This window comes from Polyodon spathula, chromosome 15 (assembly GCF_017654505.1).
Source record: "Polyodon spathula isolate WHYD16114869_AA chromosome 15, ASM1765450v1, whole genome shotgun sequence".
In the NCBI taxonomy this organism is placed as follows: Eukaryota; Metazoa; Chordata; class Actinopteri; order Acipenseriformes; family Polyodontidae; genus Polyodon; species Polyodon spathula.
This window is the reverse complement of record NC_054548.1, coordinates 39,249,031-39,266,134: the sequence shown is the minus strand read 5'-3', so window position 1 is coordinate 39,266,134 and position 17,104 is coordinate 39,249,031.

The window sequence follows — 17,104 nt, the reverse complement described above, 5'->3', positions numbered from 1 at the left end:
ATGTGCTGGAATCACCAATAAGGTAATTGTTTGTCTGTTTGTCCACTGTTTTGTCATTTTGTTCGTCTATTTGTGCCATGGCAGAGTGTTACTTTACACTCCATCAATTTAGCGCTGCGTTGGTCGATCATGATATATATACCCCTAAGCTTTTTATTTATGTCTATGTCTGAAAGAGGTTACCGATAAGAAATTCATTCTTGTCTGTCGTTCAAAAATATGCATTTGGTACCATACATGATTAAAGAAATTTCAGGTACTCTGTTACACTTGCACGTCTTAGTTCATTTCAGTGCCTTCTTTGCTGTAAATAAACAATTAGCAATTTCCCCTAATGGCTGACATGTCTTGACCTAATTGCTGAGGTGAAATGGCCTAGGAAGTGTAAGTATGATAGACCATGTGATAGTCTTGCCAACTAAAAGCTTTCTTTAAAGTAGTGTGGTCCCAGATACCAGATGTAGGATTTTCAAACATGTTTGCATCATTCAGAACTGCACATGTGAGGCTTACTGTACATAGTGAATGAAACTGCATGATTTAAAATAGTGAAATAAAAATACAATTGCACATAGTTTTCAAAGAAAAAAAAACATTAAATGCACTTACCACAAACGTGTATGGAGAGTTTCACGTGTTTCCTTTTGAGGCCTTATTTACCTGTAAACCTCAGCGCTTGCGGCTTTCAGGTTTATAGTGATCTTTGTTCTCGTATTTTTTAAATCTAACAACTGTAGAAAATACTTCTACAATAATGGTCTCCAGTATAATATGCATTATCACAAGATTTCTTATGTCTTGAACTGATGTCTTATCTATGTATCTGTTGTGTGTGTATATATATATATATATATATATATATATATATATATATATATATATATATATATATATATACAGGCGATACAGGTCAATTATATAAAATTCATGCAATATTAATTAAGTCGTCGTTACGTATTTGTAAAAATTTTTCACAAGTCGTTAACCTCATTTTTTTAAATTACAACCCTTTTTGTACTCATACAAAATGTCTGAAGAAAACACTTTTGTTTTGTGGGGCTACATGCAGACAAAGTGGGTGTTTTAAAACTGTGGGAAAATTGTAAGTGTCTTTGGGTACTGCAGGTTGAACCTTTAACGGCTGGCATAGATTGAGTCATTTTCCTAATACGGTATGAGTAATAGAATATTCAGCAGTTTCAGAAGGTTTCTATGAGGACATTTATGGCAAAAAGTGCTGAGAAAAGGTAAAGGCAAAGGTGCTATGTTGAGAAAACAATGAAATGATTAACTGCCTGTACCAAAATGCAAAAAGTAATACAAAAGCCAATATTTGTCTACTTACAGAAACAAATTGGCTGTGAAATGACTAAGTCTCCTTGGTGCGAACAGGTCAAGTATACCGGTTAACTTCTTTATTTTCAAACATTTGAATTTTGTACATATTTATGAGTTACAGACAGATATATTTACATTCCCAAACAGTAATTTTACAGTCTGTATTAGGGTTCATTGTTAGAGCTGGCACAGACATTTCTGTTACGTTAACATCCCAGTACATACACAACACATCAACAGAACATTCTCAGAACATAATGGTAAAGATATCCCTGTGGCACGCCAGCAAACCCACTAAAGTGTGATTGTAGCTGCTCGTGGATCTCTGATATTTTCTCAACCCAACCCCAGGCTTTCCTGTCCAGACATTTATATGAGCACTGTTCATTGAAGCTCCCTACTGTAGCCCCCACCACTCCTTATCAGAAGTCCTGCATGCATCTGCATGTGTACTGTAGCAGCAGTTACTGAAATGAGCCAACCCTCTATCAAGAATTTGGACTGTATTGTGGGTCCTCAAAACTTGTTAAAACAGTACAAGTTCAGAACTTATTTTCTGTAAATGTGTGCCAAGGGTTTTCCATAGGTGTACACCTAACACAACTGTTAGATGCACATTCTAAGCCTTTTAACTTTTAGATTTCATATGAAAAACAAAAACAACGCTCATTGTTTCCTGGGTACACAGTAGACACATTTCAAAGAGACAGCTAAAACTGTGGATGAATTTTCTTCCATTGAACACAGAAAACAAATTAACCCACATAAACCTTTCTCATTAGCTTGCTCTTATAATATAGTGTAAGAGAACAGGTTTTGTAAGTAATCTTCTTAATGTTTACTCATAATTGTAGTAGCTAACAAGTTCAAAATTGTACGGGGAAATAATAAAATTTGAATAAGTCTCAAATGTTGATTAGAGACTTATTCAAACAACGCCTGTTGTTCATGTTCGTCTTCCGCTCACTAAATATGCCTGATAAATCTGGGTCACAATCATTATTAATGGGTTCAGGTATGCAAGTCGTTAGGCTTATCTAAATAGAAATAAACACAATTATAGATAGCCACCCAGTCATAGTACCACAAAAACCACATAATTTCTGTTAGCTGGTGAGTAAACAGGAAGACTTTTTCATGATTGTCGGAAATGTATTTCTCTTTTATGACCGCTGTATCAGATTTGGGTACAGTTTTTGTCACTGTTTTCTTATCCGGCACTGGTGCCTTACAAACTAATGCTTCTGTGGCATTTTATGACCAATCACTCAAAATAACAACAAGCACATATACATGAAGCATCGACGGCCCCAACAATTAAAAGTGAGTAGAAGCATCAAGCGACTCATGTGCTAACAAATACAGTCAAGGAAAAGCTGAGGAATTCCCACAACATATTGCTGTCAATAAAAGGAAAAATTCATGAGCTGCTCAGATTACTTTCCAATTACTGCATATCCTCCAATGTATTAGGGAAATCATTAAATTAAACTGGCACTATCTTTCAGCCATCCCATTAACTTTTGTCCTAGTCTCTCTTTACCCAGCTTCTCTTTATACATTGTGGCAAGCCATGTCATCTACTTGTACATTTTATGTATCCTAATTTTATATAGATGGGAAGAAAAGAAACATTTTTTGCAGTAACTTAGAATGAATAAAATAAATGTATGAACATTTCAGTTTAAAACACAGCAAAGGCCATTTTAAAACATTCTTCTCAATTGTAAATATTATTCTATGAAATGAAAACAAAATATTACCATTAAACTGCTAACTGTAGGGCAGTGTTAGTTCCACCACTTTGTGAAAAAGTTAATCTACCTATTTCATTTCTAGTGTATCTTCAGCAGTGGATATGCACAAAGCCAAATGTTGAACCATGGTGAATTTCTTAAACTGAAAACCACATAATATTTTAATGTATCACACGCCAATACTGAAATCATATCACTCACAAGAGCAGCCACTTTCTAATACCATTTACTCTAGCTCTTACACAGAGACGGTTTAGTTTTTTTTTTTTTTTTTTTGTAAATATACAGTGGCTGTCCCATTTCCAGCCATCCTAAAAGTGACTTGCTCCAGAAGGGACTCTGTGACAGCTTTGGTCTGTTTTTTGGTCTACTGTGAACACAGCGATCCCTGAGACGGCTTATATTTGCCACGTACACAAATTTTCCCACATATCTACAAATGTAACCTGTGATCATATTTTGATATGTATCAATATTATGAAATGTTCGGTTTTGTGGGTATCTCTATATAATATTAAACAAATCATTACGCAATGAAAATGAAAGGTTCCCTTCAAGGGGTGAATAGAGCCCTTTTGTTAAAAAGTAATGTGCTTTTAGACCTACGCATAGCACTTATTTAATTATATCCATCACAGCACTACCAATTATATAATTTGTGTGTCATATGTTTAAAAGGTAATAACTGATCTATTTTTCAATGCTTCGCTCCATTTCCGCTATCAAAATTAAATATTAACTAGCAGGGAATGACCACCTTGAAGTAGAAACACACAAGTGACACAAATGACAGGCTTGTTGGTGAGTTAAACACTTCCTCTGTGTTTTGGGGATGGAAAATGGCTTCACGAAAGGGATGGTGGATATGAGGTCATCAGGCACACACTACAGTTCAGTATGCGCAAGCATACTGGGCCAAAGATGGCTGAGGTCTGTGCTCAAGTGTAGATGGGTGGCTCTAAACTGATGGACTCTGAACCAGTTCAGGTCCGAGTTGTAAGTGTAAACACGCTATAAAACAACCAGGACTCCCGTAGAGTTTGAGAGGGAGGTGGCGGGCTTTAGTGAGTTTTAGTGAGTGCTGCAATCTTTCACACAAGGTTGAGCCCAACTGTTAGTTTATCCATGTGGCTACAAGCTTGTATTTGTATTTTTAACTGGAACAAAGATGACCCGTTTTGAAATCTGCCAGGGGTAAAGAGTTATGACCATTTGTGTTGATTTTAGAAAGTCTGTTAGTTATATGGTGCAAAATCGATGAAAGTCTAGTTCATATGTTGCCTTTCTCCATTCCTCTGGCTTTAATTGACTCATAGATAATTTCTTGTAGTTCTGATGCAGCAACTCCACTTCCTCACGTCATTGTAATATAATATGGCAGCTTGCAACAAACACAGATAGACAGAAAGAACATCAATGAGAAGTAATATTAGGGGTATTTGTTACTTATGCTTATAGATGAAAGTACATACATCGTTATAAATTCAGTTATTTTCTAATCCAATACATCATTCAAAAGGATGAACCTTTCACAATATCATTGAAGTTTAAGTATCAATCACATCTTTTCGATATAGATTTTACAACGTCTCCAAAGTGACACCTTACAGGCAGAATGATCTGTACTGGCTTCATATATTAATGAAAAATTCTGACAAAGAAAAACTGTTTCCTTAAATAATATAAAGTCCATACCTGTATAAAATAATGTACTCCAGATAATGCATTTTTAAGAGAATATTTTCTACCTGTGTGGGGTTTGAAACATATGCAAGTTCCCAAAGGCCCTACACAGAAAATTATTACGTATATATTCAAATGTAAAACACTTTGGAATAAATTGCTTCCTGTAATTATGAAGTAAGATATATATTTGTCTGCATTTTTTTCGTATAAATATATGTTTTTCAGAGTAAAGTTAACAAGGCCCGTTCGCACAGATATATTATTTATTGTTTATTTTAAAATCTAAGATATAGATATAAAATCTAAGATATAATACATATATAGAACATTGTTTGGAAAATGTGTGTTCTCACTTTCATCACTTGCTGTCCCCTTTGCATAATGAGACCAACTGTATTAAACCTCCCCTTAACCGCTTATTTTGAGACGCAGTCACCGCTGTCTTCATTGTCACAGAAATCACTCAAAGCTAACATGCAAATAAGGCCACATCTTAAATGTTATGCTAACCAGTGGCTTTAACTCAGACAGAAAAGGACAGGGCAAATAAGTCACCAAAATCACTTTCCAGGACAAAGGCTGTTTGTTCCCGTTTGCGCCAATTATTATTATTTTTTTTTATCAAAATCAAGGGCAAACATGTTTTGCCCTAGAATTAGAGACTTGCCGCATCATGCAAATTGGGCCCCCCGTATCATTATTTAACGTTCACAGTGTTGCACAATCATACTTTTTCATAATTATAGTGTTATCTTACCTAAAAGAGTTTTCATGCTTTGTTTTGATTAAAAGCAAGACTAGCGGCGTTTGAATATTGCATATCCCTACAGATCTGTGTACTTCTATGCATCTGTACATTCTTCAAGGCCAGCTGCATGGTATCATGGAGCAGTTCAAGCAGCTGCTTGTGCAGATCCTAGATCCCAGAGCTGGCCACATAAAAAGATGATACAAGGACCATGATTAACCAGCTTATCTCAATAAAAGTAGCAAGGAATACAAAAACAGACACCTTGAGGAGAATGATACCAATCGAAGATTTATGACTGTCATTGAGGTGATAAGCCCCTTTCACACTAACATGATCTACCTGGGTCAGAACCTACCCGGGCAGGACCTGATGTATTGTGGGTTGAGTACGCAATTTCACACTGCTTTTGATAAAGCAGGGTTGACCTGGGTGACAGGAGCAAGTATAAAATGTGCATATCAATGCCCTGGAAGCAGCTTGTTACTGACGCTTCCATCCAAGCTTCTCTGGATCGAACCGTCAGCCCAAATGTTGATTAGAGCAAACGTTTCTTCATGCCTGCTGCAATCTGGCTCATGCTGTGTCTCAATAAACACAAATATGGCTAAACAGAATAAAGAGAAATGTTCCTTGCGGAAGTGAAACCTTCATACAGGCGTGACTGTTTGTTATTGTATTGGCTGACGAACAACCGTCAAGCATTTTGTTTGGCTCAACCCAGGTCAAAGCATGTCAACTCATATCCTGAGGTGGGTCGCTGGGACCCATGTTAACCAACCCGGGTACGTGGTTCCACCCTACGCGGGATTGTGACCCAGTCAGCCAGGACTCGGGTTCGGATCTAGGTCTGGGTCCAGGTAGGAGTGCCAGTGTGAAAGGAGCTATAGATGCCAACTCTGACTTACTGTAAAATAATGATGGTGCTATATCAAGGAGTTACCCAAAGCTATACATGTGCATGGTAATGTTACTTTCCTCATGGTTTTGCCATATCTCCATGGACTGTACAATATTACTGTGACAAAGTGCCTGCCCCTGTGTGTATTGTCTGTATATGTTGCGTGTGGTGTGTTAAATGTTGGTGTATAGGCACTGGTACACGGGATATAAACGGGTCTGTGGTTCACATGTGTTTAAAAATGTATAATTGTATTTAGGCACGGGATTGTACATCACTTCATGTGCATTTAAAGTAGTTAATATGTGAGCATGAGGTTGCACATAATTAATTTATGTGCTGGGATTCAAGTGAATAATTAATTGGTAATTGAATCCCAGCACAACAATATATATAGATGCATGTTTTACTCACTCGGGGTTGGGTGTTCGGTGAGTAGGGAACGGGAGAGAGAGGAGGAGAAAGAGTAAGAGTTTAAAATCAATTGCTATTGCGTGCTGGTGGGACCAGCACGATACTTGTTTATTTAAACTCAACGTGTTGGTTAGTGTGTCGATCTGCTTACCGTGTTTGTTTTGTTAGTCTTTTTGTTTTGGTGTAAAGTGCCGTGTCCTGCCTTTTGTCAGTTTAAACCTTTTATTTGCAATAAACAGGCTCAAGCAAGCATCTTCATAATTTCACCTCATCGGTCCTGTCTTTGTGTATTCATTTCCTGGTTCTGACGTCTCCACTCAGCCGTCTTTGTGACAATTACCTATTATTTAACTTTACTATGGTTTATTTATTTTTTTTACAAAGGAGGAAGAGAAAACATCTAATTCAAGTTCAAGGTCAAATTCATCACACGTGTTGTTATGATTTATACTGGGTTTTAAAGTTATAATATTTCTAGAATGGAAATTATACAATTGTGGAGGCTGAATGTGTACATTGCAGCAGAAAACACACTTGTAAATAATACAATCATATCTTTTTTAACTGAAATAAATCTTAATGTACTCTATACCAGTTCATTTTTCCATTTAGCCCAATGATACTTTTAGTTCAAAACGAAACAATAGGTTATACAGTGCCTATAGGAAGTATTCACCACGCTTGGACATTTTCAATGTTGTATTTCAACCTGAAATATTGATGCATTTAAATGGGATTTTTTTTTCCCTTTGATTTACACAACCTACTGAACCTACTTTCAATGTGTGAAAAAAATCAATTAAAAATAAAAACCTGAAAAGTCTTCATTAGTTAAGTATTCACCCCATTTGCTATGACACTCCTAAATAAGCTCTGGTGCAACCAATTGCCAGAATTTACACAATAAGTAAAATGGAGTCCATATATGTGCAATAAAAGTGGTTCACATGATTTCAGATTAAATACGCCTGTCTCTGTAAGGTCCCACAGTTGGGTAGTACATACCATGAAGACCAAGGAGCTTTCAAAACAACTCCAGGATAAAGTTGTGGAAAGGCACAGATCAGGGAAGGGGTATAAAAAGATTTCAAAGGCATTGAATATCCCTTGCAGCACAGTCATGTCGATCACTAAGAAGTGGAAGGTATACAGCACCACCCAGAATCTGCTTAGAGCACGCCGTCCTCCCAAACTGAGCAGCTGGGTAAGAAGGGCATTGGTCAGAGATGCCACCAAGGGGCCAATGACAACTCTGAAAGACGTACAGCGTTCCATGGCTGAGATGGGTGAAACTGTCCATGTGTCAACAGTCAATGAGATACTCCATAAATCTGGCCTGTATGGAAGAGTGGCAAGAAGAAAGACATTTCGGAAAAAAAGCCCATGTAAAATCCTGCTTCGAATTTGCAAAAAGGTATGTGGGAGACTCTGAAAAGATGTGGCAAAAGATTTTGTGGTCTGATGAAACAAAAATTGAATGATTGGGCCTAAATGCAAAGCGTTATGTCTGACGCAAACCCAACACAGCACATCACCCAAAGAACACCACCCCTACCTTGAAGCATGGTTGTGGCAGCATCATGCTATGTGGATGCTTTTCATCGACAGGGCCTGGGAGGCTTGTCAGGGTAGAGGGCAAAATGGATGGAGCTAAATAGAGGCAAATCCTTGAGGAAAACCTGCTTCAATCTGCAAAAGACCTAAGACTGGGACGGAGATTCACCTTTCAGCAGGACAATGACCCCAAGCACACAGCCAAAGTGACACTGGAGTGGCTTAAAAACTCAAAAGTGAATGTTGTAGATTGGCCCAGTCAAAGTACGACCTTGAATCCGATGGAGAATCTGTGGCAAGACTTGAAGATTGCTCTCCACCAACGATCCCCATTCAACTTGACAGAACTTTTGCAAAAAAGGAATGGGCGAATATTGTACAATCCAGATGTGCAAACCTGGTAGAGACTTACCCCAAAAGACTCACTGCTGTAGTTGCTGCCAAAGGTGGTTATACCAAGTATTGACTCAGGGGGGTGAATACTTATCTAATCAAAACATTTCTGTTTTTTTTTTATTTTCATTAACTGTTGTTTCACAGCAAACAAAGTGTTGCCTCTTCAAAGTGTTGAGTAGGTTGTGTAAATCAAAGGAAAAAAACAAACAAACAATTTAAATGCATCAAGATTTCTGGTTGAAACACAACAAACTGAAAATGTCCAAGGGGGGTGGATACTTACTATAGGCACTGTAATAAGGCATTTTTCTGCATGTGTTTTGTATAGAGATTAGTACTGGATGTTTTCATATGCAGCAATATTCCAATTTTTTACATGGCCGATTAAATCTATTTTCACATTTACAATTACCTTTTTAAATATGAACACATTTTTTTTTACATACACAAATAGTTTAGTTAAACATTATAATCTCAGATAAAGATGATGCCGTCAGAAGAATTGCCTATAAGTCAAAATTCTTCAGAGGACAAGGATTAAGAAAATCTTACCCCTGCAATAAAACAAGATCCTATCCTTAAACAGCTTACATTAGCAAACCCAATAAAGTAAATCCAATGCTGTAATGGATAACTATTATGGTCTGTTAATGCAAGACAGTTTGTCATACCATATCATATTATTTTCAACTGGGGTTCAGTTGAGACTACCACTCTCATTTCACTTATGAACAGAGCCAGAGTCATGAGAGGGTATTTGATAGTCTGCTTCAGCAAATACATGTTCCTCTACACTGGCTGTATTAACTTAGTCTAGGGGAAGTGATTCTAATTGAGTCATGAGAGGGTGTTCGCTATTCTGCTTCAGCAAATGCATGTTCCTCTACACTGGCTGTAGTAACTTAGTCTAGGGGAAGTGATTCTAAATGAGTCATGAGAGGGTATTTGATAGTCTGCTTCAGCAAATACATGTTCCTCTACACTGGCTGTGGTAACTTAGTCTAGGGGAAGTATACAGCACTATTTGAAGAAGTTATATCTAATAAAATAATTGCATACATCTTGTCTGTTGCTTGCATGTAGGTCTGACATGCAGTTGTAGAAGAAATACATGTTTTAGCAAACTATTGTATTTTATAAAAACAAAAACTAAACTGATCATAAGGTTCATAAAAATCTGATCATAAAAAGCTCCTGTTATGGTTACTGCTTCCCTTCCTGAGTGCGGCCTTTGAAGTTCAAGCATGTTATTCATTAGGGGAAGCATCTGGTTGTTTATAGACAGAAAGCATTGAAGGGACAATTTCAGGTAATCGTTATTTAATATGTATATGTTTTATTTGTTTTATGAAAAGCTTTTGGTTATTATTTTTTATTATTTATTTATTTGGCAGACACCTTTATCCAAGGCGACTTACAGGGCAGTACAGGGTTACAATGCAATATTGATATTTAAATACAGTATAGTTTACAGTAAGTGCAAATAATACTAGTAAAATATAATAAAATAGAATGCAACAAGTTAGGATTACAAGTTATATCTACAATGACATATTAGTAGTGCAATAGTGCAAGGATAGTGCATCAGCTGAGGATCCAGTAACCTGGTGCGTAGGTCAGGTAAGTCTACTGCATTGTAGGAGGGGTAGATCAAGAGATCTACAAGCGCGGTCTGATCAGGTGGGTCTTGAGGATGTGGCAGAAGGCAGTGAGAGATGGAGCAGTCCTGAAGTAATTAGCCTGGTAATTAACACTAGAACTGCCACGGCAGTCATTTTGACGATTTGAGGTTTTCAAATTGAAATTACTCTGCGTGTCTGGCAGCCATCAATTCCTTTGTTTTGTACAATGAATGCACCTGGGAAAATATCAGTAGGTGAGATTTTATCTTGATGTAGCCACAGCACTTCGGCAGAAACATTTCGATCAGAAAACTACAAAGCAGCAGGCTGCTGCAGCTCAGCCTGGATGCAGTGCTTTTATTCTAGTTTTTCATTTTTTGAAATAAGTGTTTTATATGTGGTAAGTTCGAAAATTAACCCCTTTATGTTTAATTTTTCATTTAAATGCAACGTTTCTGCTGTGCAGATGTTCGATATGATGTGCTTGAATAAAACACTTGCGTTGTATCTCATAGTTTGTCTTTTATTTTGATATTGTTTAAAATGTAAGCGTCATAATGACTGGCTGTGGCAACTTTAGGTATGAATGTAACTGTGGCAGTTCCAGTGTTAATGATTTAAACAGAAACAACAAAATCGACAAGGATAGTGAACGCATATAATAGGATATTAAAACAGTAAGAAATGAAACGTATGAAAATGTATCTATACTGTACATATAGACAGAGCCGTTATTGTGACATCACTGTTACAAGTTGGTCATTGAAATATGAAAATAAATACATTTTGGAACACCCACAGCTATAATTAAGCAAAAGAAGGCGTGACAGAGGGGTGCCATTTGTTTAGTAACATGTTAGTGAGTTAATAAAGTTTATTCAAAGCCTCCTGTTATTGTTATGATGTGCTGCCATACAGTTGCTGAACGCAATCCATTTGCATTCAGGGGTTTGATTTCTACAACTTGTCATCTAACCTGCAGACTGGTTGCTACTGCTGTTATGGTTATCGATACTGATGCACCAAACACTATTCTCATTTATTTTATTTTACTTATATACTCAATTTAAATAGCTAGATTTCACACATAGGACACAGAGGAAGCAGCCTTTGGTCTGTATGATTTGAAAGATAACATTCAGATAGCATGTACTATAATGGAGAGTGTATTTAATCCAGTAGAAAACAAGGTCAATTACAAACATGAAATGAACTAATTTTATGGTGGATTGATTTGGAACAGAGATTAAACCTAGTTTGAAGGATAACATTCAAAGTGCTTTACTTGGGATTAGAGACCTCCTATTGACCAATCAGGCTAAAGGAAACCCATGTTCTGACACACATTAGAAGTAAAAACAATGCTATGGGGCAAATACAGAACTGGAGGAAATGCTTCGTGAATTTGGCCCAAAGTACAGATGAAGGTACCGTGATAGTATGTGTTTCAATCCAATACAATTTTTTGGATGACTGTGTGATTGCTGTGTATAGAGCACTGCCTTGCCATGAAGTACTGGTTTTATACTGCCGGTGGTCAATTTTTACAAAATTAAAACCCAATATCCAATACGTTATTTAGAGTTGTTTATTTGTTATACTACAACACTTTTACTGAAGAAACAAATAACGAGTAATAAGTTACTTTTTTTCAGTAACGTGATGACACTGATGACTTGTTATAATAAAACAAATTTCCAGCTCTTCTTAATACTTATTTATAGTGTAAACTAAACCAGACACCAACCCCATCTTTCAGATGGGGACTAAAAATATTAAATATTGACTTAATATTATATTTAATTGCCACCTGTTCCAGGCCGTGGATGACAATTCAGCTTAAATGTTGCAATCTTCTTAAGGTTTATTTTTAAAAACGAATCATCTATCATACAAAAAAAAAAAAAAAAAAAGATTTAATACAGGTTTTCTTTTACCCTATTTATAGGAGGAATAATAAAGCAACACACATTAAGGCAGTAAATCTTTGTTTTCTGTTCTGAAAATCCATTAATATAAATAGGTTTACTGAAGATGGCAGTAGTCCAGGAGCTGTGTTGTAGACAGAGTATCGATCGAAAAAAACAAAAACAAAAAAACAAAAACATAATGAGTCTCCTTTTGACAGCATGGGAGTGTAAGTCTTTTTCCAAAGATACTCCCAAGTCTATATACAAACAAGGTTGTTATTTTCACATTAAAAGCACATCTATATGTTCTTTCTGTTTTGAATGACTTTTTTTAGCATGGAATATGTAGTGATCGGTCTCAAACCTGCATTCTACCTTTACTTTGAAGCAGGGCCAACTGAGTTATTTCTTCTTTATGTTTTTTTTCCATTTCCCATAGTTTTTTTTAGTACTTACATGTGATTTAAATGGCCAACAACTAATTACCTTTGTTGTGAAACCACCCGTAATATAGTGTTCCTGAATGATACAGATGTGCCATCCCTGTTTATGGGGCTACAGTGGTTGTCCACGTACTATATGTGATGCATGCAGCCTATCACCTCTAATCTGCTGACAGTCATTGCACATTGACTTGTTACAGAGAGCCTACTGCACCACACCAGCTGTCTTCATCAAGACTGCCCTTAGAGTGGTTCAACTTCAGCCTGTACTTTGAGTTCTTAACCAGACTGTAAATAAACCTGATTCTGGCTCCTGAACATCTCAGATATATTGTAATGTCTTACAATTAACCAGCTATATAGCACAAAGTGATAGGTCAATGATCGTCTGCTCTTAAAAATTGGATCGCTTGTCTGGAACCATTAGCCTCCCTCCCTCCACACCAGCCGCTCCAGCCACGGCCATCACTTCTGCCATTCCTGTTGCACCTGTCCTGCTGCCAATCTTTACACTGCTCTGTGTAATCTGCATCCTTATCTGCTGGCACGCTTTCTCTCCACTGTTATGGCACAACATTCCTTCAACTAATCTCCCTCCCCTGCATATTCCTCTGTTAAAGGATCTGTCAATTAAATTCACCCCTGCGCAGTCTCCTCGCGTCCACCCAAGACTACATGGCCGCTGCCCTCGCTCCTTCCACCTTCTCCTCTGCGACCGGCTGGCCAGCCTTCCCAACCTTCATCCGGTTTTCCATTCAACCAGGACCGCATTCTTGTATTCCTTGTCGATACAAAAGACAATCTATTCCGTTGATATAGGTGCAGCAACCTCAGCAGCCAAAGTGTGTGTCAACGAGCATGGCATCAAAAAAGAAAATGCATCGCTGGCCTTTCACTGCAGTAGAGTCTTACATTCATTCTCCCTGATATTTCTGGCCCATTAGAGTATTGCTAGTATGCACAGCTGGGGCCATTTCTCCGCTGGGACCACCAGAGGTTTCCTCCCATGGTCTTTAATTCCATATCGGAGTCCCTCAGGTTATATATATATATATATATCATATATATATATTATAATATATATATATATATATATATATATATATATATATATATATATATTAATTGTTGTACATTTTTTAAAGATGTGACAAGTATAGATTCTAGTAATTGTTGTACATTTGTTAAATGAATCACTTAATTGCAGTCATAGATTAATTGATTGCTCTCTTTTGAAAGTCACACTGAACATCTATTTGATGCACTTGTACTCTTATTGTAAAAATAATCAAATTCTATGATAGCTGTAAAATGTTTGGAGTTAATTGATTGCTATCCCCCACAGCTGGTAGTGTTGATTTTTAACGTGTGAGTGAATGACCAGCTGAAATGTATTATGATTGCTAATCATGCTGTTTAGAGGGAGGTGGCTCCTTTGTTCAGTAAATCTATTGTGCTCTGAGGAAAACCTACAGGTCAAAATGCATAAGCCATTGCTGTGGTTTTTAATATGTTTAAATACAGACTATTGCTTTTATTGAGAATTCCTTTACGATGTGGACTTAATTGTAACGGGAGTCGCTATCTTCATTTCTCCTTCGATGGGATTTCTCACTCGAGGAAACATATATATAAAATATAAATATATATATATATATATATATATATATATATATATATATATATATATATATATATATATATATATATATATATATAGCTCTATTTCTTTTCCTTTGCATTTGTGTTGCAGGGGTTCTCTTTGGGGGGCAAGTGAAACGAGAGGGGGACCCCTGACCAAAAAGCTTCTTAACTCTTTTTCAAATTGTCTTTTTCCCATGCTCACGCTTTTCTTTTCATCTGTTTCAGTCTTCCTCTCTGGAGAACAAAGCTTGTTTCAGCCTCGGCATCCAGCCATGCAGCCTCTACTGCTCTGAGGTGGCCCTCTGATAGCCAGGGTGGGAGACCCCTTTCCCCCTTGCTTGTTTATCTGTTTTCCCTTTCCAGCATTTCAGTCTCTTCTTTGAGGCAAGAGAAGCTCACTACTCAGCCTTGGAACTCCGGCCTCACCGACCTCCCTCAGAAAAGGTGATCCTCAACAAGCCGGCGGAGACCTCTGGACTTCCCTCTAGCTTTTCATTTTTCTTGCTATCCTGTTTTCTGTTTTGCTTCCCAGCCTTGGAGGTCGGCCGTGCCGGCCTTACTTCCGCAAGCCAAGAGGAGAACCTGACCTCTTTTCTAATACTCAAGCGCTTTTCTCCCCTTCTAATCCCTGAGATTCTTCCTCTGTGTAGCCTATGCTTCTGTCCCATGAATACAATTTCCCTTGGATTAAACAGGGCTTTAAAAATAAGAAAAAAACTATTAAACCCTCTCTGAATCAGTTGAAAATGGTTTCATGAACTGTAGATTTGACTCAGAGGGCTTGTAAACTGTGTCCTTAACAAGAAAGTCCTGAGCATTTTGTGAAGAGAGACCAAAGTGAAGCTGAGTAACTATTTTGGACGTGTGCATATTTTTTTGTTGTGTTCAAACTCACTAAAAGCTAGGCAAATTCCTGCTGGTAGGTTGCGGCAACAAATCTCTGTTTCTATTGTTAGTTAAAACCTAGCTGTTTTGCATGGCCATATACTTAACCCATTACTGCATAGAGTTTAAAAATGTTATTCGTTGGACCTAATTGACATGTTTGAACATAGTGTTTTTAAATTTCAAAGTCACCTACTGAAAGATGTTTATTTTCTGTTTATTTTCATAACACACACATTTTTACAAATAAAACAGTTATGAGGTAATGGGTTAAGTGCCCAGAAATCTACTCCTAAAGTTCCCTTTCACGGATCTGAGTTTTTGTTCCAGTTTACATTCCTGTAAGTGATAGAGATTAGTGTCCTTCATTTCACTGGTGCATAAACATTCATTTGGAATTGCTAATGTACTGCTTTGGCCAGCTGCCTTGAATTAGTGAATAAAACCACATATCTGACTATAACTCAAGCATTACAGGTTACAATGGCAACAATGTCTTAATAAATCAGAAAAACAATAATAAGCCTTATATATATATATATATATATATATATATATATATATATATATAATATATATATATATATACACACACACACACACACATTGATTTGTGATTTATTGTGTAATTTTTCCCTTTAATTCCATTTACCACTGCTCACATGTGGAAATAGCTGCTCTATTTTGTCAGTACCTAACTGAAGCTACACTAGTACAGGCAGATATCTCAAGATCTACTGAAAGAATGAAAGTGCTCTCATTATCAGAGAATAACCCTACTGCATGACTAAGATCCAAAGAATTGTTGTCATAGGTTATCTCCTGCACTGGGATTCATACTCATACCACATCTGCACAAAATGCATCCACTATAACAGTGGTTTTCAACCTGTGGTACACACACCAGTACTGGTACGTGACAGGCTTACAACTGTTATACAGCGGCAGTTGTTCTTTATAATGCTATGATTCCTCAACCAGAATACTCCCTCAATTGCACCATCATAATCAATCTGTTTGTACCACTGAAACAGATGAGAAATATGATGCAGGGCTCCAGACTGTGAATTTGATTGAATACAAATGCTTGTAAGTAAAGAGAAGTGCTGTATTAACACCAGCAGAGTAGAATAGCCCTAGTGTAACTGGGGGAACCGCTAAGTGAGGGGGTCTTCACTGAATAATAATGAGTCAGACACAGAGCACTCTGCGTTGACATGCCGCACGGGCACGCAGATTTAATATCAACACAAGTGCTGACACTAAGGTACCAGCAATGGTAGCCCTAGTAACAGATTTAAAAAAAAAAGAAAACAGAGCTAAAAATAAGTTTGCCACACAAGGCGAGCGCTAGTCTCACTAAGAGAGACGTCCCACTCCAGGGACCTACTACACTTCTAAACCCTCTCTATACTGGTTGGGATCAACATTCCCCATACTAACCTACTGCTGTTGCTCCCAAAGTCGTACGCTCTAGGGCTTTACAGCTGTGGACGACAGTCCTGGCTGAGCACACTTCACCTCCCAGCGACTAAGGAGCTTTACGACAGTCCTGGCTGAGCACACTTCACATGAACTGCAGTTGAAGGGTTCCTTAGTAGTTATCCTGCAGAGTGGATGCAGTGCCCCTCTGTGTAGCATGGCGGTGCAGTCACCTCAAGCTGTGGTGCAGACGCCCTTTGAGCTGCATACAGCCTCCCCATGAAGCCACCCGCACAAGACGAGCCTACCTGCTCAATTGGTTGCTTAGCAACAAGTCTCCTGTTGCGCGTCCTAGCTGCACACATCTGCGCAAGAACCATACCA